This window comes from Lissotriton vulgaris, chromosome 2_1 (genome assembly GCF_964263255.1).
Source record: "Lissotriton vulgaris chromosome 2_1, aLisVul1.2, whole genome shotgun sequence".
Lineage (NCBI taxonomy): Eukaryota > Metazoa > Chordata > Amphibia > Caudata > Salamandridae > Lissotriton > Lissotriton vulgaris.
The window spans coordinates 51887333-51912957 of record NC_141687.1 but is presented as its reverse complement, the minus strand read 5'-3'; positions in this window follow the sequence as shown (position 1 = coordinate 51912957).

The window sequence follows — 25625 nt, the reverse complement described above, 5'->3', positions numbered from 1 at the left end:
AGTGGAGCTGTGGCCTGACCTGTACCCCTGTGCCTGAATCATGAACCTACAGCGTGACCTGAGCTGCTGTGCCTGAACAGTGGAGCTGTGGCATGACATGTACCCCTGTGCCTGAATCAAGACCCTACAGCGTGACCTGAGCTGCTGTGCCTGAACAGTCGAGCTGTGGCGTGACCTGTACCCCTGTGCCTGAATTGTGACTCTGCAACATGGCCGGAGCTGATGTGCTTGAATAGTGAAGCTGTGGTGTGACCTGTACCCCTGTGCCTGAACCGTGAACCTGTAGCAGGACTTGAGCTGCTGGGCCTTAATAGTGAAGTGGTGGCATGACCTGTACCCCTGTGCCTGAATAGTGACTCTACAGCATGACCTCAGCTGCTGTGCCTGAATAGTGGAGCTGAGGCGTGACCTGTACCCCTGTGCCTGAATCGTGACTCTGCAGCGTGACCGCAGCTGCTGTGACTGAATAGTGAAGCTATGGCATGACCTGTACCCCTATGCCTGAATCATGAACCTACAGCGTGACCTGCGCTGATGTGCCTGAATAGTGGAGCTGTGGCATGACCTGTACCCCTGTGCCTGAATCATGAACCTACAGCATGACCTGAGCTGCTGTGCCTAAACAGTGGAGCTGTGGGATGACATGTACCACTGTGCCTGAATCAAGACCCAACAGCGTGACCTGAGCTGCTGTGCTTGAACAGTCGATCTGTGGCGTGACCTGTACCCCTGTGCCTAAATAGTGACTCTGCAGCGTGACCTCAGCTGCTGTACCTGAATAGTGGAGCTGTGGCATGACATGTACCCCTGTACCTGAATCGTGACTCTTCACGCTGACCTGAGCCGCTGTGCCTGATTAGTGAAGCTGGGGCGTGACCAGTACCCCTGTGCCTGAATCATGACTCTGCAATGTGACCTAAGCCGCTGTGCCTGAATAGTGGAGCTGTGGCATGACCTGTACCCATGTGCCTGAATCATGAACCTACAGCGTGACCTGAACTGCTTTGCCTGAATAGCGGAGCTTTGACATGACCTGTACCCCTGTGCCTGAATCGTGAACCTACTGCGTTACCTGAGCTGCTGTGCCTGAATAGTGAAGCTGTGGCGTGACCAGTACCCCTGTGCCTGAATCATGACTCTGCAGCATCACCCAAGCCGCTGTGCCTGAATAGTGGAGCGGTGGCGTGACCTGTACCCCTGTGCCTGAATTATGAAACTGCAGTGTGACCTGAGCCGCTGTGCCTGAATAGTGAACCTACAGCGTGACTGAGGCTGCTGTGCCTGAATAGTGGAACTGTGGCGTGCCCTGTACCCCTGTGCCTGAATCGTGAAACTGCAGTGTGACCTGAGACGCTGTGCCTGAATAGTGAACCTACAGCATGACCGTGGCTGCTGTGCCTGACTAGTGAAGCTGTGGTGTGATCTGTACACCTGTGCCTCAATCGTGAAACTACAGTGTGACCTGAGCCACTATGCCTGAACAGTTGAGCTGTGGCATGACATGTACCCCTGTGCCTGAATCAAGAACCTACAGTGTGACCTGAGCTGCTGTGCCTGAACAGTCGAGCTGTGGCATCACCTGTACCCCTGTGCCTGAATCGTGGCTCTTCGCGCTGACCTGAGCCGCTGTGCCTGATTAGTGAAGCTGTGGCGTGACCAGTACCCCTGTGCCTGAATCATGACTCTGCAGCATCACCCAAGCCGCTGTGCCTGAATAGTGGAGCGGTGGCGTGACCTGTACCCCTGTGCCTGAATCGTGTCACTGCAGCGTGACTTGAGCTGGTGTGGCTGAATAGTGAAATTGTGGCATGATCTGTACCCCTGTGCCTGAATCGTGACTCTGCAGCATGACCAGAGCTGCTCTGCCTGAATAGTGAAGCTGTGGCGTGACCTGTACCTCTATGCCTGAATCATGAACCTACAGTTTGACCTGCGCTGCTATGCCTGAATAGTGGAGCTGTGGCATGACGTGTACCCCTATGCCTGAATCATGAACCTACAGCGTGACCTGCGCTGCTGTGCCTGAATAGTGGAGCTGTGGCAGGACCTGTACCCCTGTGCCTGAATCATGAACCTACAGCGTGACCTGCGCTGCTGTGCCTGAATAGTGGAGCTGTGGCAGGACCTGTACCCCGTGCCTGAATCAAGACCCTACAGCGTGACCTGAGCTGCTGTGCCTGAACAGTCGAGCTGTGGCGTTACCTGTACCCCAGTGCCTGAATCGTGACTCTGCAACATGGCCGGAGCTGATGTGCTTGAATAGTGAAGCTGTGGTGTGACCTGTACCCCTGTGCGTGAATTGTGACTCTTCAGCGTGACATGAGCCCCTGTGTCTGAATAGTGAAGCTGTGGTGTGACCTGTACCCCTGTGCCTGAACCGTGAACCTGTAGCATGACCTGAGCTGCTGGGCCTTAATAGTGAAGTGGTGGCATGACCTGTACCCCTGTGCCTGAATAGTGACTCTACAGCGTGACCTCAGCTGCTGTGCCTGAATAGTGAAGCTGTGGTGTGACCTGTACCCCTATGCCTGAATCATGAACCTACAGCGTGACCTGCGCTGATGTGCCTGAATAGTGGAGCTGTGGCATGACATGTACCACTGTGCCTGAATCAAGACTCTACAGCGTGACCTGAGCTGCTGTACCTGAACAGTCGATCTGTGGCGTGACCTGTACCCCTGTGCCTAAATAGTGACTCTACAGCGTGACCTCAGCTGCTGTACCTGAATAGTGGAGCTGTGGCATGACATGTACCCCTGTACCTGAATCGTGACTCTTCACGCTGACCTGAGCCGCTGTGCCGGATTAGTGAAGCTGGGGCGTGACCAGTACCCCTGTGCCTGAATCATGACTCTGCAATGTGACCTAAGACGCTGTGCCTGAATAGTGGAGCTGTGGCGTGACCTGTACCCCTGTGCCTGAATCGTGACACTGCAGCATGACTTGAGCTGGTGTGGCTGAATAGTGAAATTGTGGCATGATCTGTACCCCTGTGCCTGTATCGTGATTCTGCAACGTGACCTGAGCTGCTGTGCCTGAATAATGAGGCTGTGGCATGACCTGTACCCCTGTGCCTGAATCGTGACTCTGCAGTGTGACTGCAGCTGCTGTGCCTGAATAGTGAAACTGTGGCATGGCCTGTACCCCAATGCCTGAATCATGAACCTACAGTGTGACCTGAGCTGCTGTGCCCGAATAGTGGAGCTGTGGCATGACCTGTATAGTGAGGCTGTGGCATGACCTGTACCCCTGTGCCTGAATCGTGACTCCGCAGCATGACCAGAGCTGCTGTGCCTGAATAGTGAAGCTGTGACGTGACCTGTACCCCTGTGCCTGAATTGTGACTCTGCAGTGTGACCGCAGCTGCTGTGCCTGAATAGTGAAGCTGTGGCATGACCTGTACACCTATGCCTGAATCATGAACCTACAGCGTGACCTGCGCTGCTGTGCCTGAATAGTGGAGCTGTGGCATGACCTGTACCCCTATGCCTGAATCATGAACCTACAGCGTGACTTGAGCTGTTGTGCCTGAACAGTGGAGCTGTGGCATGACATGTACCCCTGTGCCTGAATCAAGACCCTACAGCGTGACCTGAGCTGCTGTGCCTGAACAGTCGAGCTGTGGCGTGACCTGTACCCCTGTGCCTCAATCGTGACACTGCAGCGTGACTTGAGCTGGTATGGCTGAATAGTGAAGCGGTAGAGTGATCTGTACCTCTGTGCCTGAATCGTGACTCTACAGCGTGACCTTAGCCGCTGTGCCTGAATAGTGAAGTTATGGCATGATCTGTACCCCTGTGCCTGAATTGTGACTCTGCAGCATGACCTGAGCTGCTGTGCCTGAATAGTGGAGTTGTGGTGTGACCTGTACCCCTGTGTCTAAATTGTGACTCTTCACGCTGACCTGAGCTGCTGTGCCTGAATAGTGAAGCAGTGGCGTGACTTGTACTCTTGTGCCTGAATCGTGACTCTGCTGCGTGACCAAAGCTGCTGTGGCTAAATAGTGAAGCGGTGGTGTGACCTGTACCCCTGTGCCTGAATCGTGAACCTACAGTGTGACCTGAGCTACTGTGCCTGAATAGTGTAGCTGTGGTATGACCTGTACCCCTGTGCCTGAATCATGAACCTATAGCGTGGCCTGAGCTGCTGTGCCTGAATATTGGAGCTGAGGCGTGAGCTGTACCCCTGTGCCTGAATCGTGAACCTACAGCGTGAACTGAGCTGCTGTGCCTGAATCGTGAACCTTTGGCGTGACCTTTACACCTGTGCCTGAATCGTGAACCTACAGCGTGACCTGAGCTGATGTGCCTGAATAGTGGAGCTGAGGCGTGAGCTGTACCCATGTGCCTGAATCATGAACCTACATCGTGACCTGAACTGCTGTGCCTGAATAGTGGAGCTGTGGCATGACCTGTACCCCTGTGCCTGAATCGTGAACCTTCAGCGTCACCTGAGCTGCTGTGCCTTAATAGTGGAGCTGTAGCATGCCCTTTACCCCTGTGCCTGAATCGTGAAACTGCAGTGTGACCGTGGCTGCTGTGCCTGAATAGTGAAGCTGTGGTGTGACCTGTACCCCTGTGCCTCAATCGTGAACCTACAGTGTGACCTGAGCTGCTGTGCCTGAACAGTGGAGCTGTGGCGTGACCAGTACCCCTGTGCCTGAATCATGACTCTGCAGCATGACCAAAGCCGCTGTGCCTGAATAGTGGAGCGGTGGCGTGACCTGTACCCCTGTGCCTGAATCGTGACACTGCAGCGTGACTTGAGCTGGTGTGGCTGCATAGTGAAATTGTGGCATGATCTGTACCCCTGTTTCTGAATTGTTACTCTGCAACGTGACCTGAGCTGCTGTGCCTGAATAGTGAAGCTGTGGCATGACCTGTGCCCCTGTGCCTGAATCGTGACTCTGCAGCATGACCAGAGCTGCTGTGCCTGAATAGTGAAGCTGTGGCATGACCTGTACCCCTTTGCCTGAATTGTGACTCTGCAGCGTGACCGCAGCTGCTGTGCCTGAATAGTGAAGCTGTGGCATGACCTGAATGCCTGAATCATGAACCTACAGTGTGACCTGAGCTGCTGTGCCTGAATAGTGGAGCTGTGGCATGACCTGTACCCCTATGCCTGAATCATGAACCTACAGCGTGACCTACGCTGCTGTGCCTGATTAGTGGAGCTGTGGCAGGACCTGTATCCCTGTGCCTGAATCATGAACCTACAGCGTGACCTGAGCTGCTGTGCCTGAACAGTGGAGCTGTGGCATGACATGTACCCCAGTGCCTGAATCAAGACCCTACAGCGTTACCTGAGCTGGTGTACCTGAACAGTCGACCTGTACCCCTGTGCCTGAATCGTGACACTGCAGCATGACTTGAGCTGGTGTGGATGAATAGTGAAGCGGTGGCGTGACCTGTACCCCTGTGCCTGAATCGTGACTCTACAGCGTGACCTTGGCCGCTGTGCCTGAATAGTGAAGTTGTGGCATGATCTGTACCCCTGTGCCTGAATTGTGACTCTGCAACGTGACCTGAGCTGCTGTGCCTGAATAGTGGAGCTGTGGCGTGACTTGTACCCCTGTGCCTGAATCGTGACTCTGTGCCATGACCTAAGCTGCTGTGCCTGAATAGTAGAGCTGTGGTGTGACCTGTACCCCTGTGCCTGAATCGTGACTCTGCAGCGTGACCTTAGCTGCTGTGCCTGAATAGTGAACCTGTGGCGTAACCTGTAACCCTGTGCCTAAATTGTGACTCTTCACGCTGACCTGAGCTGCTGTGCCTGAATAGTGACGCAGTGGAGTGACTTGTACCCCTGGGCCTGAATTGTGACTCTGCTGCGTGACCTAAGCTGCTGTGGCTGAATAGTGAAGCGGTGGTGTGACCTGTACCCCTGTGCCTGAATCGTGAACCTACAGCGTGACCTGAGCTGCTGTGCCTGAATAGTGGAGCTGAGGCATGATCTGTACCCCTGTGCCTGAATCGTGAACCTACAGCATGAACTGAGCTGCTGTGCCTGAATAGTGAAGCTTTGGCGTGACCTTTACACCTGTGCCTGAATCGTGAGCCTACAGCGTGACCTGAGCTAATGTGCCTGAATAGTGGAGCTTTGGGGTGACCTGTACCTATGTGCCTGAATCGTGAACCTACAGCGTGACCTGAACTGCTGTGCCTGAATAGTGGAGCTTTGACATGACCTGTACCCCTGTGCCTGAATCGTGAACCTACAGCGTGACCTGAGCTGCTGTGCCTTAATAGTGGAGCTGTGGCGTGACCTGTACCCCTGTGCCTGAATCATGAAACTGCAGTGTGACCTGAGCGCTGTGCCTGAATAGTGAACCTACAGCGTGACTGTGGCTGCTGTGCCTGAATAGTGAGGCTGTGGCGTGACCAGTTACCCTGTGCCTCAATCCTGACACGTCAGTGTGACCTGAGCAGCTGTTGCTGAATAGTGAGGCTATAGTGTGTTATAGAAAAGAGGGTCCCAGAACATGAGGACAATGTAGAAAATTTATAGAAAAGCAATCAATTTCACTTATTTTAGGAACACAATGTTATTTAATCACATCGTATTCAAGGCATCTTAAAGTGCATTTTCATCATATACTTTACAAAAATGGGTGCCCATAAAGGAGGAAAGGGGGTGGGGTGAAGTGGTTGGGATTAGTGCAGTTTGGAGATGTGACAGGTCAAGCATACAATCTTTTTGTGCAAAACACAATAAATAGTGGCTTCACAGGGGAGCCATGCATGAATACATCATATTTCTTATTTTGATTGCCATCCCTTTTATAACCAGTGGGTTGCTATCCCTTACAGAGCGGGTCTTCAGCGTGACCGTGGCTGCTGTGCCTGAATAGTGGAGCTGTGGCATGACATGTACCTCTGTGCCTCAATCGTGAAGCTGCAGTGTGACCTGAGCTGCTGTTCCTGAATAGTGAACCTACTGCGTGACCGTGGCTGCTGTGTCTGAATAGTAAGGCTGTGGCGTGACCTGTACTCCTGTGCCTGAATCGTGATTCTACAGCGTGACCTGAGCCGCTGTGCCTGAATAGGGAATCTACAGCGTGACCATGGCTGCTGTGCCTGAATTGTGACTCTGCTGTGTGACCTAAGCTGCTGTGCCTGAACAGTGGAGCTGTGGCATGACATGTACCCCTATGCCTGAATCATGAACCTACAGCGTGCCCAGAGCTGCTGTGCCTAAACAGTGGAGCTGTGGGATGACATGTACCCCTGTGCCTGAATCAAGACCCTACAGCGTGACTGTTGCTGCTGTGTCTGAATAGTAAACCTACAGCGTGACTGTTGCTGCTGTGTCTGAATAGTGAGGCTGTGGCGTGACCAGTTCCCCTGTGCCTTAATCGTGAAACTGCAGCGTAACCTGAGCCGCTGTGCCTGAATAGGGAACCTACTGCGTGACCGTGGCTGCTGTGTCTGAATAGTAAGGCTGTGGCGTGACCTGTACTGCTGTGCCTGAATCGTGATTCTACAGCATGACCAGAGCTACTGTGCCTGAATAGGGAACCTACAGCGTGACCGTGGCTGCTGTGCCTGAATAGTAAAGCTGTGGCGTGACCAGTACCACTGTGCCTGAATCGTGACTCTGCAGCGTGACCTGAGATGCCACATGACGCAAAAACTTAGTGTGACCAGAGCCATGGACCTCCTCCAGCCAGCAAGGCCGGTGCACGGCGTAACCTGCTGCTCAAGAGAAGCCTGCGCATGGCTGCACCAATCCGGACCTGATCACCCTGACGAGGCTTCACCCAACACCTGCCCGACCAGTGGGGAGATTTCTAGCACTTCCCAAGTAGATATCCCCAACATCTGGAGCCGCTGCACCATCACTGATGCTACTACCGAGAAGGCCAAGAAGAACTGCCCGCCCATGTGCAGCCCAGAAGAGGCGAAGCACAGGCGGTGACGGCAGCCACCCGGCCAGATGACTGGTCACTCCGAGAGACTCGGGAGTGAAGCAGTGACCGGGAAATAAAGAAGGGGCATGATAACAAAAGCCTAGACAGGGATGTCTGCCCCTGAGCATAATCACACTAGATCCCAAGCCTGGGAGGGACCCACCTGGACAATAAGCGGTGGCCAAAGAGCATTGGCAGAAATGGTGCAGCCATGCTCCTGTGCCTCAAGACTAAACGGATTTTTGTGCATCTTCCTATTTGTAATCTTTAGTTGTAGTGCATTTAAGTACTTTTCTTCTTGAAGTCAAAATGTAAACAGTTTATTTAACTTCAAAAAATATTTTAAATAATTTTTGTAGTAACTATTAATGTAAATTAGTTGAATAAAGTTATGTTAAATGTAGAACAAAAGAAAAATGCATCAGCACTATTAACTTTATTTTTAAATTATTACCTAACTACTTAGATACTAAATGAAAATTATTATTCCAAAGTTTAATTTTAATGAAAAATTCCCACTTGAAGATATATTTCATTGTTCCTACCAATGAATAAAAGTGATGTATAGAATTAATCTAAAACAAATTAGTTAATGTTACATTAATATTTTATTTCAAATAAAGTTGTGAAAATATTTCATAATTAAATTACAAATATGTACTAATTTTAGATTTTTCAACATTGAATTCAATGTATATATATTTGTAACAATTCAAAAGAATTGAAATTAACATTATTTCCTATGACCTTTCTTTTAAAGTCTGTACCTCCATAACTCTCCATGGAAGAGTGTTGAACCACCATTGGTTGGTAATATATGGTGCTCGACTTACTACTATCCTTTTTTCAAGTAGTACTTTAGAAGTGCAGTTTGCGAATAGTATTTGGTGGTATATATACTACAAAATGCAGTTTGCCAATGAGGCCCCTTGAATCCAATCGTGTCCACCATGACTTACAATCGGACTTCAGGTCCTCTGGAGGAACAGAAACTGTGTTTGTTAACATTAGGAAGGTTTTTCCACCATAGATGGAGGGAACCAATTGATTATAAATTATCCTTGATCTATCAGTGCCTCGCGATATTTTGAACCATGAGAATATTTTTAAACAACTGTATGAATGGGTGGGGATTTCTGGCACAATTTTACAATGGATTCCATCCTTTCATCACCATCAGAGTCAACTGTTGTGTAGTTGTCCTGTTGAGTCCTCTACAAGAAGGTTGCAATGGTGTCCCTCAAGAGTCATCCCCCAGGCTATTCAACGTGTTCACCTTCCCGTCCACAAAAACTTTGGAATATTATCAGGTACATTTCCAAATGTACATTGATAACCCCAGAGCCTCATCCGACAGAGCCACAACTCTGGGAGACGGACAAGCATGGCAGGAGGCCGCAAACACATTTTTGCACGGGAATGAACTAGAACCTCCACCGTTTGAAAGGAGCTAAAGCAGAGATCCCGGTACTAAGAGGAGAAACTCAAGTCACGCTTCCTACTGAATGGTTGAAATGTCTGGAGTCCCCACCACAGACATTCCCAAATTAAGAACTATCTGGATCATCTTTGATTAGGAACTCTCGTTTCCTTGCCAAGCCAGGTGGTAATCACGAAATAACCCCACAACTGCCCACGCTCATGAAGATCCTTCTCACGGTACACGCCAACTATCTCATGAAGTTGACGCGAACCATGGCAATAGACATGCGATCTGTGATCAAGGATCCAAAAAACAGATCAAGATTGCAAAGTTTTAAAGTTGCTTTCTGTCTCTGTGTGCGGTGGAATCTATGGATACATTTATAATCGCGTTCACAGTCTACGGGGCCTAAACAATAGACATAAAGGTCCGGAATACCTTCAAAACCCAGACCCACTCCAAGCAGCACCGTCCGCTCCATGAGTCTGCACCGTTTCCAGCAACAACGACCATTGGAAGGACAAACAGCCTCGCACAATCCAGGATTCGTTGATATCAGCAGCCTTTTCTTGCTCTACCGGCTCCCTCGTGCCCTACCATCATCTGCAGGCTTGCATCTTTCTCTCCTTCATATCAAGAAAGCCCATCAAGATGGCCGCCCCTTCCATACAGAGGGCAACGGCTTGCGGCTCCCTGCCTTCAACACTGGGAACACCCAATAATCCTCCTATCTTCAGTAAACTCTTTAAGACTTTTAATCTTTAGGCCAGATTGTGTATAACTAGTTAAAACGTTTTGCCACAAGATGATTTAATCAATAGTTGCACACTCCACAAAACTCAAAAATAAAACTACAGCATGGGGGGGGGGGGGTCCCTTGGAATTCCAAGGACCCAAGCTGAGAGCAGAGCCGAGCCAGCTCCAGGTCATGAATCTCTTGCAGGCATGCCTCTTCTGGCAGCATCCCCTGGTGACTGGTGAGAACAAGAACAGAAGAAGCCCAACAGGGCTTCTCACCTCACATTTGGTGAGCCTCAAGCTCCTGCCCCCTCGCTCGGTTTCCTTCTCTCTGTTTCAAACCGCTGCAGTGGCCTCAAGGAATCAGGTTTGGCTGATTCACAAAAAATCACTGGATGAACACTTGAAATAATCACAGTCGTAATTATTTGGGGTTGTATTACAGACTATTGTTCGTTTGTTCGCAGCCTAGACAATATAAATCAGCCTTAACCTCGCTCAGATGGAGTGGTCCAGCCTGACCTGCGAGCCAGGATTCTTTACAAGAGATTATAAGAAACCCCGGCAGATGGGACAAGATCACGATAGAAGTATCACCTATGACTCTGCTGCCCAGCGAGGGGGCGTCAAAATGACAGACAGCTTCAAAACGTCATTGGAGGAGTAAAAACTGAAAAAGAACAAAAAGTAGAAGGGATAAAAAAAAGAGAGCACAAAAGAATGAAAAAAGCGAACAAAAAAGAAAAGAGTGAAACACAAGATAAAGAGAAGAATTATAAAAAATATATCAACACAGGGAAATAGAAGGAATGGGGAAGAAGGAAGGTGGTGTATAAAGGGGAATGGAAGGCGGGAAGGAGAATAGTAACCAGTGTATAGAACAGGGGAAATGGAGGAAATGGAAAAGGTTGAGAAGAAAGGGACAAAATGGAGACATGAAAGGTAAGAGTAAAAATGAGTAGAATAAAGAAGATAGTTCGGGATAGATTCGGAGAGTTGGATGAGGGTGTGAAGAAGAGACAGACTGAGAGATAAAGGCTGAAAGGGAAAAGAACAAGAGGTGTAAAGGAACTGGTGGAGGGAGAGAGTGGAGGAGTTAAGGAGGAGCGCGTGAGATAAGCAGATGAATTAAGACAGCAAAGGGGAGGGAGAAGACACAGGATGAGAGATCTGGGGAGGGTGGGAAAAAAACAGAAAAGAATGAAAACAGGGCGATGTAGGAGAAAGCAGAGAAGAGAAGGGAGAACATATATAGAGAGAAGACAACGGAAAGCAAGAGAGGACAGTGGAAAAAGAAAGAAATAGTGAGGAAGAGAGTGAAGAAGAAAGGACGAAATAGTGAGGGCGAGAGTGAGAATGAAAGGACGAAATAGTGAGGGCGAGAGTGAGAATGAAAGGACGAAATAGGGTTAGAGTGATAGTGAGAAAGAAAGAGAGGAAAAAATAGTGAAGATGATAGGGTGAAAGGGAAGAAATAGTCAGGATAAGAGGGAGAAAAAGTAAGAAATGGGATGAAAGGAAGAAATAAATTAAAAAAATAGTGAGGGTGAGAGGGAGAAAGAAAGGAATAAATAGTGAGAATGACGACAAAAAGAAAGATAATGCAAGTGTTAGGAATAAAGGGTGCGGATAGAGGAAGATGAAAAGAGGGTGTTAGACTCATGAGAAAAGGAAATAAAGAAAGGTAGAGGGAGGAAGAAAGGAGGAGAATGAGCCAGTGGGAACGAGGAGGAGGAAGAGGGACAGATCAAGAGGAGGGGGGAAAGGAGACGCAAAAAGAGAAAGAGCAATTGAAGAGAAGGCTGCAGAAAGAGTTCAGATGGGGAGATGAAAGGGGTACGGAGTGTGAGGAAACAGAAAACGGGGGAAGAAAAGGAGAAAGAAAGTGCGTGAGGGGAGAGGAAGATAGAGATGAAGAGAGAGGAGAGAAATGAAAGAGTGGAGAGAACAAAGGAGAAGCGATCACTAGTGCGGGGCCTAGGCCGAGGGGGCTGTGGGCTCTCCATGGCCCAATAATGGCTGCACTTTACTGCCCATCTCGTGGTGGGGGGTCCATGTCCTCGCGTGCATGAAGGCCGCAACCCACTGGGAGGGAATGAAGGCGCGTGGAGAGGAGGCGGCACAGTTAGTGGTCTCAGTTCCATGTTTCTATCCAGGCTAGGCCCTGAAGCTTGAGGTGATCGAGCCACTGGAAGCTCGAGCCCGGCTCGCGCAGAGGAATGGCGCTGGCTCGGCTCGAAGTTCTGTTAGAACCTCAAGCCCAAACCGAGCTGAGCTTTTACAGAAGGCCGAGTGGTTTAATGGCAATAAAGGCCGACCTTGATCCGTGAACAGGATAGGTTTGAATTATCTGCAGCCTGTGGACCTCGGTACTTCTCCCTGTGGCATTTAAAAAACCTGTAATGTCGTCTGAGCCTGTTGTGAGGCGCGTGTATGTTGGCACCTTGTGAAACTGCCAGAAATAAAACGTGGATTCTGCCAGCCACCCACACTCTAATCCAATCTTCCAAGCATTAAGGAAAAGCATTAACCTTTGACGTCAGAGATCCAGTGGCTGAACTGCACAGTCTCAAACCAGAAAATCTAAGAGCCATCTCTGCTTGACCAGACTGTGCGCCAAGAAGCTCCTTCGTGTCCATTATCACACATCAGAGCACCTTCGAGGTGTGAGGTTAGGGTGAGTGTTGTACAAAAACCTCACTTGCGTCTGATTTTATCAACTAGAATGCTGCTCTGTCTACAATAAGAACGTAGGCCACATACAGGGTACACAAGAGAGTGGACTTGCCTCTTAGGGCGGGGCGTAGAAACGGTTTTAGGGTTCTCAACCCCTCTGGTTCAGTAAATTCGAGGGGTTGCAAACTCACAGACCCTTTTCCAAATGTACTAGGCCTGGTTAATGACTGGGAAAGGTTTTCAAACTTGTTAAATGAGTTTAGCCATACAAATGGGTATTTAGGACCTCCCTTCCAAATACTGTATACTGTTTCGGTTTTAAGACTATCACTTTTAATTCAAACGTCTTGATGCCGAGATATATTCTGATGTAATACGGTTAAATACTACTACATATTAAAGAAATATGCTTTTTTAAATCTTGAATAGACTTTCTCATTTTCTAGCGTGGTGTTTGCTGAATGATTTACACGCCAAATCTTTTCAATTCTCAGCCCGAGCACGGGATGTAAGAGTCAAACAGATATAACAACGGATGAGAAAAATGAAGGATGAAAAATACAAGAAGGTGTGAGAGAATCAAAAAAGAAAGAAAGAGAAAGAATGAGCGCCAAAGAAATGACAGAGAATGACAGAATGACCACAAAAAAGAAGGGACAATAACATTGAGACAACGAGAAAAGAAGTGGAAATATGGATAGAAAAGGGGAGGAGGAAGATAGAAATGGAACAAGAGAGAAGGAGGGAGAGCGAGGGGTATAAGAGACGGGGCAAAGAAGAGAGGGAGATGAAAGGGAAAGAAAGAAAGATGTGGAGAATGTGAAAGAAGAAAACAAAGATGTGGAGAACGTGAAAGAAGGAAAGAAAGATGTGTAGAACATGAAAGAATGAAAGAAAGCAGGAGATTTGGTGAAAAAAAATACAAGGATCGAAAGAGAAAGACGGAATGAGTGTTAGAAAAGAGAGATAGTTGGCGAAGATGGGGAAAATTTAGAAGAAAGGAGCAAAGAAAGAGAGTGGGATAAAGAAAAAGAGGGAGGGCGAGAATAAAGGAGAGCAGGCAGGAGGAGGCGCGCGCGCAGGCGGGCCCGGGAGCGCGCGTGTCCTGGTTCGTGGTCACGCTGTGCCTGCTGCTGCTGCCTCCCCTGGGCTCACATCCTGCTTGGCTGCGCTCACCCGGGCTCTTCCCGGAGTTGCTCTCCCTTCTCAGCCGCTCTGCCTCCCCACGGGCCTGCTCCTTAATGCGCGCCTTGGACTGCTTCCACCCCGGATGGCACGGGGTGTGGCGCCCCGCTCTCCTTTCCACGGGCGTAACGGTGCTCTGGTGAGAGGTGCAGCCCTGGGAACCGCTACGGCCCCCACCCTGGCAAACCAAAATGTAAGAAGCGAACAGATCACCTTTCCAGCACCCACAGCTCAGCGAGGTTGTGGCGCAATGCCCACGAGGCTGCCCATGCTGAAAGAAAGTTTAAAACATACAAAGAGACATCTGGGGTGCGCCCCATTGTTGGCCAACACATTTGGGGTCCGGTTGGGGATGTCTGCCCCCTGGGCTCAGATCCCTCTGCCCCCTGGGCTTAGATCCCACTGCCCCCTGGGCCCACTGCCCCCTGGTCTCACATCCCACTGCCCCCTGGTCGCACATCCCACTGCCCGCTAAGCCCACCTCCCACTGCCCCCTGGGCTCACATCCCACTACTCCTTGGGCCCACCTCCCACTGCCCCCTGGCCTCACATCCCACTGCCCCGTGTCTCACAGCCCAATGCCCCCTGGTCTCACATCCCACTGCCCCCTGTCTCACATCCCACTACCCCCTGGGCTCACATCCCACTGCCCCCTGGGCTCACATCCCACTGCCCCCCTTGGGCCCACCTCCCACTGCCCCCTGGGCTCACATTCCACTACCCCCTGGGCTCACATCCCACTGTCCCCTGGGCTCACATCCCACTGTCCCCTGGGCTCACATCCCACTGCCCCCTGGTCTCACATCCCAATGGCCCCTGGTCTCACATCCCACTGCCCCCTGGTCTCACATCCCAATGCCCCCTGGCCTCTCATCCCACTGCCCCCGTGTCTCACATCCCACTGCCCCCGTGTCTCACATCCCACTGCCCCCTGGTCTCACATCCCACTGCCCCCTTGTCTCACCTCCCACTGCCTCTTGGGCCCACCTCCCACCCTCCTGCGTGCACCCAGTCTCCACCACCGCACAGCATGACTGCCGCACAGAGCTGCCCCGTCAGTGCGCGAGCATCCATCTATTCATTCACCAGTGAAACAAATAATATTTTTTTTTCTTTAGGGTTTTCTATAGTAGCTTCCCTTATGGAGCGTCGCGCTGCGCTGTCTTGTTTCCTGACACACTTGCATGAACATGACGTGTCTCTGCAGAGTACAAAGTACACCCTCATGAGGTCTCCTGGCTCTGTTGACAAAGAACAGGTGTTTACTGTTACACAACTCAATTTATAATACAGATTATGAACGGGATTGTCTCGTTGCTCTTAACCGGATCAATGCTACCCCTGCTAACCCCCTTCGGAAAGGTGAAAGGAGGAGCTACTCCTCCCAGGCCTGGCCATACGACCCTCAGACACACCTGGCCCTACGACCCTCAGACATACCTGGCCCTACTGGGTCATTTCACAGAGTTCATCTCACTGCTGAGGTTTGCATCACAGGACACAACCACTGAAGGATGAAAGGCCGACGCGGCCGCGCCGAGACTTTTGTTCTGAGTGCGTAGATAGTGCCGCGAGGCCATAGAGCGGAGGCAGTGCACTGCCATGGATGGACACGAGAGGGACAGCAAGGGGTAGCAGCTCATACCATTGTCTGGTGATACTTGACATCCAGGCGGCTCGTGGGGACACTGCGTGCATGTGTGTGGGGGAGGGGGGAGGGGTAAGGGATGATGTACTCCGCAGGTGGGACCCTCCTTCTGCTCAGGGTACACTGGGCTTGGGACTTTCAGATCACACAGACTGCGGTGGGCACGTTAACCCTCTGAGCTATCGTTCCACCTGAGCTCGCAGTGCATCACCGAACGTGGCAAAGACCCCACAACGGAACCCGCCGCAACCAGAGAGTGTGGAGTCCTCGTAGTGAACATTACAGTCACGGGAGCCGCGCTGGGCCGGACCACCGAGCGCATTAATACCCCAAACACATCGAACACGGAACACAGCACAGGGCGACCCGGCCCACAGAGAGTCCAGGCCGCCCTGCCTGGGACCCGTCGGATTCGTTAGAGTGCGACCACTGGAAAGCCTCACCTGGAAATAGATTCGGTCTAGTGCTTGCTACATAGTCTCACTACTTCGCAGCGCTATACACCCAATGCAGTATCACCATCCACCACAGAAGTACATATTTCGGGGCGACGGGTTCACCCACCCCTGTCAGCCCAGGGCGGAGGGGGTTCCAGCTCCGGACAGTCCCGTAGGAAGGGGGGGGGGGCGCAGCTGTTGGCAGATGTGTATTTAATGGAAGGTGTGGTCTCCAGGGAGGCTCGCTGCGCCCTGGAACCGGGTGGGGCTTTTATTTAATCATCACTATATCCATTGACTTTCTCTGCTGCTCCTATGGAAACTATATGGCACAGCTGTAGGTACCTTGTCAAACTCTCACTGGGGAGAAGGTGGGTGCCCAGGACTGTCTGGAGCGCACGCAGTAGCCCGCTCAGCTATCTTACAGCCGGTCCTGTCAACGTGTCAATGCGCCTAACAACCAACGGTACGAAGACGGATCAGATATTACATAAGTAGACACAGGAGCCCTCCACCATGCAGCCTGGGGGGGGGGGGGGGGGGGGGGGTAAAAACAGTATTAACAACACAGAGGTTACCGTTGCGTGAACTCCGGGGCGCCCTACTTTGGAAATCCACCTCTCGAAATTGAAAGTTGTGACGCTGTTTATTGGGCAAAATTGCACAGGTGGTAGAAAGCATAAAACTACGAAATGACGCAGACGACGTCACGTGGACAGGACTGACGTGTCCTCCTGTTCACCCTGTCTCTGCCTTCTAAAGACGGGGCCTGTGCTGGAGCGCAGCAAAGATGTAATCCCCCCTGATGCAAACGAAGCAAATGTACCCAAGGAAGGCGCTCACCCCAGGAGTGGGGAGGTGCTGAGGGTTACATTTAGATCCCAGCTGCAAATAGATGAACGCACCGAGCTATCTCGCCAGCTTCTACTCAGAAGTCTGGCCTCTTACCCAGGCCAGGTAATCCCGAGTCAGGGGAATATTGCCGCAGATAAATGTAACCTGCAAAACTCAGCAACAGAGACACTATCCCGCTGTGCTATCTTACCAATACTCACTCAAAGTCTGACCTTTGAGACAGGCCGGGTAGCTGTGTGTCCGCAGAAAACCGCTGATTACTTGAGCATGTGGAACGCAGCAGCTGGTGCACTATCCAATTGAGCTATCTTAGCAACATTTACTCAGGAGTCTGGCCTCTGTGACAGGCCCGCTAGCTGTGTGTCCGCGATCATGAGGCGCTGTTTACTTGATTCTTGCAACGCAGCAGCAGATGCAGTATCCCACTGAGATGTCTTACCAACATTGACCTGAAGTCGGGCCTCTGGGACAGGCCCGGTAGCTGTGCGTCCGCTGACGTGTGCTGATGACTTGAAACGGTGGCACTCAGCAGCACATGCACCATCCCACTGAGCTGTCTTACCCACATTCACTCGGGAGTCCGGCCTGCCGGGCAGCGCAGGCGGTCGGTGTCCAGGAAGCGGGGCGCCGATAAACTGAACCTGCTTAACGCGAGCCGAACGAACAAAACGTTGCGTCAGGCATTGCACGTTTGGCTCGACGTGAGGCAGGAGCAGAGTGTCTTTGGCCCGGCCTGGGGGGCCGGGGGGCTCCGTGGACGGCGACAGCGCCTCTCTGCAGCTCCGGCTGACCCTCGGCGCCTCTGGGAGGATGCAGGAAGCAAGAGGTGCGCCGGCGAGGCTCTGTCTGGGAGAAAACACAGTGAATGAGGAATAACGACAGGTAAAGTGCGATATCAGGACCAAGAGATGGAGCAAAGCAAAGACACAACGTTGGTGCAATAACGGGACAGAACACAAACCGACCGCAGTCCTGGGGAGAACTAGGAGTGATAAGGAGAGAGCGAGAGCCGGGGAGGGCTGAAGAGAGGCACATGGAGAGGTCCATGGTAAAATGGTTCAAGAGAGACGAGAAGGTGCGGGAGACAGCTAGACTGACAGCGCGCGGCGGAGAGGGGCAGAAAGACCGACAGACACGCACAAAGAGTGATAGAGAGAGGGGAGCATTATAAACTAAAGACGCCAAGAGTTACTAGAAGAAGCAAGGGGGCGAGAAAGAAAAACGTGTGGGAAAAGATCAAGGAACTCAGGGGTGAACAAACACAACAAATAGAAGCTTTACCTTACTGGACCTTTTTATGTTACAACTTATCGAAAAGTGGAGTAAGATATTTACAAACGATGCAAAAAGCAACAAAACAAAGAATGAGCAGGCAGAACGCTAGCACTAGTAAGGGGAGCAAAACAGGAAAAAGTTACAGAGAAAAAAAAGAAGTGGAATAAAGAAGAAAAAAGAAAGCTAACATGAGAACATATGGGAGGTGAAAATTGGAAAAAGAACGAATAAGTTTTAAAAAGAAGGAACGAGTTAAAGCGAGAAGAAACATACACGAATACAGAAAGAAATGGATACACAGAAAAGAGAATCAGAAAGAAGTGAAAAGGTAAGGTAGAGACATCGAGTACACCTGGAGACACGGGCAGCCCTGAGTCGCCGGGGCGGGCAGACATGAAGAGCTGCAGCGGGAGGGGGGCTGCAGGTGACCCGGAGCCTCAGGGGTCAAGCGCCGAGAAGAGCCACCCCGGGGAGGCAGGCGCCCGGCGCCGGCCCTGCTCACCTGGGCAGCCTCCGGGCCGTGACGCGTGGCAGCCGGCGCCCAGGTGAGCAGCAGACAGCCCTCCCTCGGCCCCTGCCGGGCTGCGAGTGGCGCCGAGTCCGCCCCTGGGCCTTATATAGCGCGCGTCAGGCAGCCATATGGCCCCATGGATGGCAGGCCGTCCATATACAGCCATATCTCATTATGGCTAATGTAATGTGCGGACAGTGGCGGGCGGGCGGGCAGGAGCCCCGGCGCACCTGTCACAGGGGCGCATTTGTTCTGTGCAAACATTGACAGAGGGAAGTCAGGCGTGGGGGAGGGGCGGAGGTGATTATATTAGGGCCACCTCTGATCGCTGCCAGACCCGGCAGGGCTCTATGCAAACCTGCCTTTGTTAATGGCGGGGAGATATGGGGGCTGATATGTGCCTGCGGGCGGCGCAGCCTGTTTAAAACCAGGGAGGGGGGCGGGGGCGGGAGGAGGCGCCCCGCCCGGTCGCATTAACCTGTGTTGGAACAACAACAGCTGTCACCTTCCGCCCACCTGGATGCTCTTTTGCGCACACGGCGGGAGGGGGGAGGTCGCCTTACCTGTAGTGAGGCAGATATGTTCAAAGGCCTCAGCGGCGGCAGGAAAGATGGCAGCCGGAGTTAACGGGAAGGTGGGGGGTCCTAGGACTGTCAACGGGGGTCTGTGAGGAGGCCGCAGGCACGGTAAAGGCGGATAGGGGCTGGAAATACAGCCATCTTTAGCGCGTCTACCACAATACCAGCGGCGGAACGAAAAATCAACCCCCCCCCCCCCCACTACGTACAACGTGACCAGGGGGGCCTCCTCCCGTACACATATCCTTAAGGATGCCGCCCCCCTCTGCAAAGCAGGGCCACAGGCTCCTTACCGCATGCACCCCATTCAAGTCTGAAACAGGTGCACCGAATCTTACTAGACTGCCCCTCCCCACATGAATGTCATTCTTGTATAGCGCACAGCTGCCCCTGGTGAGGAGTCATGGCGCTCATGTGCCTGAAACAAGTGCACGAGGACCAGTATAGTTGCCGAGAGACCCTCTGGTCCAAGTAGAGGAGACGGGAGTGAAGCTCGCAGGCCAGACACGTGATCTGCGGCCATGCTGCCTATCGCTGGGACTCATTGCTTGGATGAGGCCCTGGTTGCTTAGCGAGGGACATCAGGCCTGTAGCCTCAGGAGCAACGACTGGCCCTCACTGCTTCAAAGAGGTCGTGGTTAGTTGGTGTGGGATATTAGGACTGTAGCTCGTGAGTCTCAGGTAGGCATGAGCGGATTTTGCGGATTGGCAATCCGCGAATTTGCGGATTTGCAAACTCGCAATCCGCAAAATCCGCGAATTCCCGCGAATTTGCGGATTTTTTTTTTTTTTTGTGTTCGCCCGTGTTTCTGCCAGTTCGCGAGGGTTTTTACAATTTCGCAATTTGCGAACTTACCTGTCGGGTCGCAAGTTTTGCGAACTTGTTGTTTCTACGTGTCCAACCTGTTTGGGACACTCTTCTTCATCACTGCCACTCTCTGTCACCACTGCCACTCTCTGACTACTCATGCCACCCTCTGGCCCACCCATGCCACCCTCTGTTTCATCACCACACCCTCTGGTTGTCCAGTGTACATTATTTTCGGCAAAGCAAAGCACACCTTCCCTGCCTCAAGTGACCTGAATTAATTTGGGGCTGATTAATGTGTCACAGAATATTTTTTTAGCTGGCACCTGCTTCCTTAGTGTGCCCTGATTAGTGATCTTTTGCACTTGCTAAGTGCTTTCATTGTTGCAAAATTAGTTACAACACCTGCCCTGCCCCAACTGACAATAATGAATTAGGGGCTGATTAATGGATTTTAACTTCCAGCCTGGCTCCTGCTTGTCTCCCTTAGCTGTAATTCAGGACCTTTGTGGCATATGTGTAACTATTCTGAGGTTCAGAGCAGGGTCACATAATAGTTGCAACTGGCAACTGAACTCTGGAGGGGCCCCTCAGGAAGCACTACAGGAAATGGCTACTAATGATGTGCCTGAACTTTTGAACCTGGTAAGTAGTTACTTTCAGTTTTGCTTAGATCGTATTTCTGCAATTTCGCACTTATTCGCGGGGCGCGAACTCACGCGAACAGTGCGAGCAGTGCGAGCAAAATCCGCTGCTCGCGGATTTGCGGATTTTTCAGGAAATTCGCAAATCTCGCGGATTGCGGATTTCCCGAAAATCCGCAAAATCCGCGAGCGGAACGGATTTTCCGCCCATGCCTAGTCTCAGGTGGAATCATTGGCACTCATTGCTTGTGTAAGGCCGTAGTTGGTTGGTTGGTGTGGGGCATGAGGTTGGTAGCTCGTGAGTCTCAGGTGGAATCACTGGCACTAATTGCTTGTGTAAGGCCGTGGTTGGTTGGTTGGTGTGGGGCATGAGGTTGGTAGCTCGCAAGTTTCAGGTGGAATCACTGGCACTCATTGCTTGTGTAAGGCCACGGTTGGTTGGTTGGTGTGGGGCATGAGGCTGGTAGCTCGCGAATCTCTGGTGGAATCACTGGCACTCATTGCTTGTGTAAGGCCATGGTTGGTTGGTTGGTGTGGGGCATGAGGTTGGTAGCTCACGAGTCTCAGGTGGAATCACTGGCACTCATTGCTTGTATATGGCCATGGTTGGTTGGTCGGTGTGGGGCATGAGGTTGGTAGCTCACGAGTCTCAGGTGGAATCCCTGGCACTCATTGCTTGTGTAAGGCCGTGGTTGGTTGGTTGGTGTGGGGCATGAGGTTGGTAGCTCGCAAGTTTCAGGTGGAATCACTGGCACTCATTGCTTGTGTAAGGCCATGGTTGGTTGGTTGGTGTGGGGCATGAGTTGATAGCTCGCGAGTCTCAGGTGGAAACACTGGCACTCATTGCTTGTGTAAGGCCATGGTTGGTTGGTTGGTGTGGGGCATGAGGTTGGTAGCTCGTGAGTCTCAAGTGGAATCACTGGCACTCATTGCTTGTGTAAGGCCGTGGTTGGTTGGTTGGTTGGTTGGTGTGGGGCATGAGGCTGGTAGCTCGTGAGTCTCAGGTGAAATCACTGGCACTCATTGCTTGTGTAAGGCCACGGTTGGTTGGTTGGTGTGCGGCATGAGGCTGGTAGCTCGTGAGTCTCAGGTTGAATCCCTGGCACTCATTGCTTGTGTAAAGCCGTGGTTGGTTGGTTGGTGTGGGGCATGAGGCTGGTAGCCCGTGAGTCTCAGGTGAAATCACTGGCACTCATTGCTTGTGTAAGGCCACGGTTGGTTGGTTGGTGTGCCGCATGAGGCTGGTAGCTCGTGAGTCTCAGGTTGAATCCCTGGCACTCATTGCTTGTGTAAGGCCATGGTTGGTTGGTTGGTGTGGGGCATGAGGCTGGTAGCTCGCGAATCTCTGGTGGAATCACTGGCACTCATTGCTTGTGTAAGGCTGTGGTTGGTTGGTTGGTGTGGGGCATGAGGTTGGTAGCTCGCGAGTCTCAGGTAGAATTAATGGCACTCATTGCTTGTGTAAGGCTATGGTTGGTTGGTTGGTGTGGGGCATGAGGTTTATAGGTCGAGAGTCTCAGGTGGAATCACTGGCACTCATTGCTTGTGTGAGGCCACGGTTGGTTGGTTGGTGTGGGGCATGAGGCTGGTAGCTCTCGAGTCTCAGGTGGAATCACTGGCACTCATTGCTTGTATATGGCCATGGTTGGGTCGTTGGTGTTGTAGGAGAGTAGGGTCTGCTATCCTATGGTCACCCCAATTTTTGCTTTTTGCTTCACTGGTTTTCGACTTACTGAGGCTGTGGGCCTGCTAATAAGACCCCCAGCCTGCTGTTCTCTCTCTAAATTTATAATGCATGTGCTATAGGTACATACCACAATTGGAAATGGACTCCTTGTCAGCCCCTGTACCATGCACTATAGGTGCTCAGGACATAGGTGCCACCATGGCCTACCAGGGGCTGAAGCATAGCTTTTGCCACCCCTGGCTGGTTCTTAAATTGACACAAGTGGCTGATCACTCAGCTGGGGCAAGTGGGTGTAATCACCCCTTGCTTAGATATAGTATACCTATATCTAAACCTATATCTGGACACATATATAGCCTGTAAGCCACTCCTATGGAAGGCCTCATCAATCCTGGAGGCAGAGTGCGTGGTTTTATGTGAGATGGAGCTCTGGCATGAGCTGAGCCTGTCTGCAGCTGTCGGGAACAACTCCCTAAGCTGATCCGGGATAATGCCATACCATATACTCTTAAGCGCCTTATAATCCTCGCGGTTATATAGCAACTTTGGTTTGGCTTTATCAAAACATGTCGTGTAAGGTGTCATACGAATTGGAATACTACCCCCTCGCCAGTTCTGGCGACGGGGGTAGCATTCCACCCTTCTAGAGGGATAAGACAAGTTACTTTACTGAAACGCGGTTGATTTAAAATGAGCCTCAGATCCACAAAATGGATGCCTCTGCCACAGACACGGGTCTGGCCTCCTGCTGCTGACCGAAACTCAGCATATGGTGGCCTGGACAAAGGGTTTCCTGTCGCAGGGCGGTGTTAAACCACCCCAGACAGGAGATAGTGGATTGGAGTAGGGAGGTTTCAAAGAAATCAGACACTGCCTGGGGAGCACAAGGCTGCCCCTTGCATAATCCGGTCAAACCGGTTCTGGGGCCTCCCAGCCCCAGTCCCAGCGCGGCCTAGATCAAAGGAAAGGGGTGTAACCACCCCCTTCCTGGGTCCCACCCATAGGAGGGGACCTAGCTGGATGTCCAGCCCACCAGATTCGAATAAGAGTGGGAGCAGTGCCAATGCAACTCAGATCATCCTGAAGAAACATAAGAAACGAATTCTGGACCCTTCGACATTCTATTCATCATAGAAGACGGAAGAATCTCCCTTGTGGTCAAGGAGTGACCACCCTGTGCAAACAGGCACCATCCAGCCCTCTACCCTTGCTTTGTTGCAGTTCCCGCCGGAACTCGAGCGACACAGATTGACGAGATCAAGCTTGCCTGCCTTCTCCCAGCCTGATCCACAGTCCCTGCAGAGCTGAGACCAGTGGAGGCGACCAGAAGCGTGGGGCACGCCATCTTGAAAAGGCCACGAGACGCTGACCGTGCAGCCCACGAGTGACCCTCGAAGCTGTACACCGGGGTTTGAGAAGCCCCTACCCCGAGCTACACTTGCACCCAAGCTCACCCCTCCACACTTGACGAGTGCTGCGTGGGGCCCTTCTGCTTGTGTTGGCTTGACGCGTTGGCCCGGTCACTTGCCAGCTGGCTTGTGGCCCCTGTGCCGAAGAAACCTTAAATACAACTTGCTTTTCTGGTTGCTCCAGATCTGCACCAGCTCCTGTGAAAAGGAGCCCCCACTCTGACCCTCCTGGTTCGAGTGATAAGCAATCTCCCGGTTCCGCGTGGATTGCTTTTGCCAAGTGCTGTTTGCTGCAATCTTGAAGCCGACGGTGCTGACGGCGAGAGCCTACGTGGGACAGATCATGACCTGCTCCTGGACGTCGCAGATGCCCCAGAGCCCACGTGACAGCGGAGAGAAGCCTATCGACAACCACCTGATTGCGCCCGACATTGCCTGGTTCCGTCCTGGTTCCACCCTGGTCACTGCTGAGTGACCCAGACTCTGTCCCCTCTGCTTTCAGGTACTTTTCTACTTCGATCCACCCTTGGATCGCACCGGACACTTCTGCTTCACATCGCCTGCAGCTGCAACAGCTTCAAGCACCAAGAGCCTGCGTGTCAAAACCTGACGCCACTTCGACCCTGTGCACCCACGGCCTGTGGGTGAGGTAACATTGCAACGCCGGTGTGCCCACGTTGGTACACACCTCTAGGGTCTGTGTCTTGAGTTTTGTTCCTCTAGGTTCAGCGGAAGTATCTTTAAACTCACTTTGTGTAACTTTTATGCACCATTGACATTGCATTGGTGCAAGCCGCACTTTCAGTGCTGCACCCGAGTCCCGTGGGCTACTCCCGACTTCAGCATTGCTAGTCCTGACTGCTCCCAGCGATTCACTAGGCCCTAGGCCTAACCACTGTTCGATTGGTATCTCTTATACCACTTTTTTAGTATATGGTTTGAGTGGCCACCGGCCCTCATCCAAAATTGTGCAACTTTGTATGTTATACTGTGCTTTTGATTTAACGCTTGTGCCCCTTTCCTCATAAAGAGTACTGGGGAGTAATTTAGAAATAAATACATATATTTTTATAAGATATACTTGTGTGGTGTCCTTTCATTTGATTACAGGATTGTATGTGGTAAAACAGCTCGCTTAACACGACCTCTTATGTTTAGCCTTTAAGGCTGCTTAGTCCATGCTACCACTAGGATAGCTTGTCTAACAAGGTTGACTTACAACCAGACATCTTTGGGGTTTGTTTGGACTGATACCCAGTGGTTCCAGAATTGGAAACACTACATATCAGGCCAACTTCTCACATTGGTGTGCAGCGGTGCGGATTTGAGCTTGCTGTTTGTTTTACCATTGCAATCTTTACATCAAATTGAAAGATCACATCAAGTACCTCTAGGTACATATAAATCAAAAGCTTAGCATATTAAGTTCTACTGAACTTAGTAGTTGTAGATTAAAGGGATTAGCACACCCTGACTACAACTCACTATCAAGGTACAGTAGGAAAACACTTAGTGTAGGTAAGTGCATCACTTACACCTCACTAGCAGTCATGTCTGATACAGGTAGAGCCTCAGGCTCTGCTCCTGTAGCAGTTGACCCTATCAAGGCAACTTCCAGATATGACAACCTTAGCCACAAAGACCTGAGTGCCTTGTGCACAGCCAGGGGGCTAAAAAAGGGCAGAGGCCCTACTATTCCTTCCCTGATAGCTATCCTGGAAAAGGATGACTTAGATAAGGTGAGTCAGGCTCCCTTAGATTCAGGTGAGGGGGTAAACTCCCCTGAGAATGAGGATCTTCCAGATGAAGAAGAAGAGGAGGAAGAAGAGGAAGAGGAAGGCT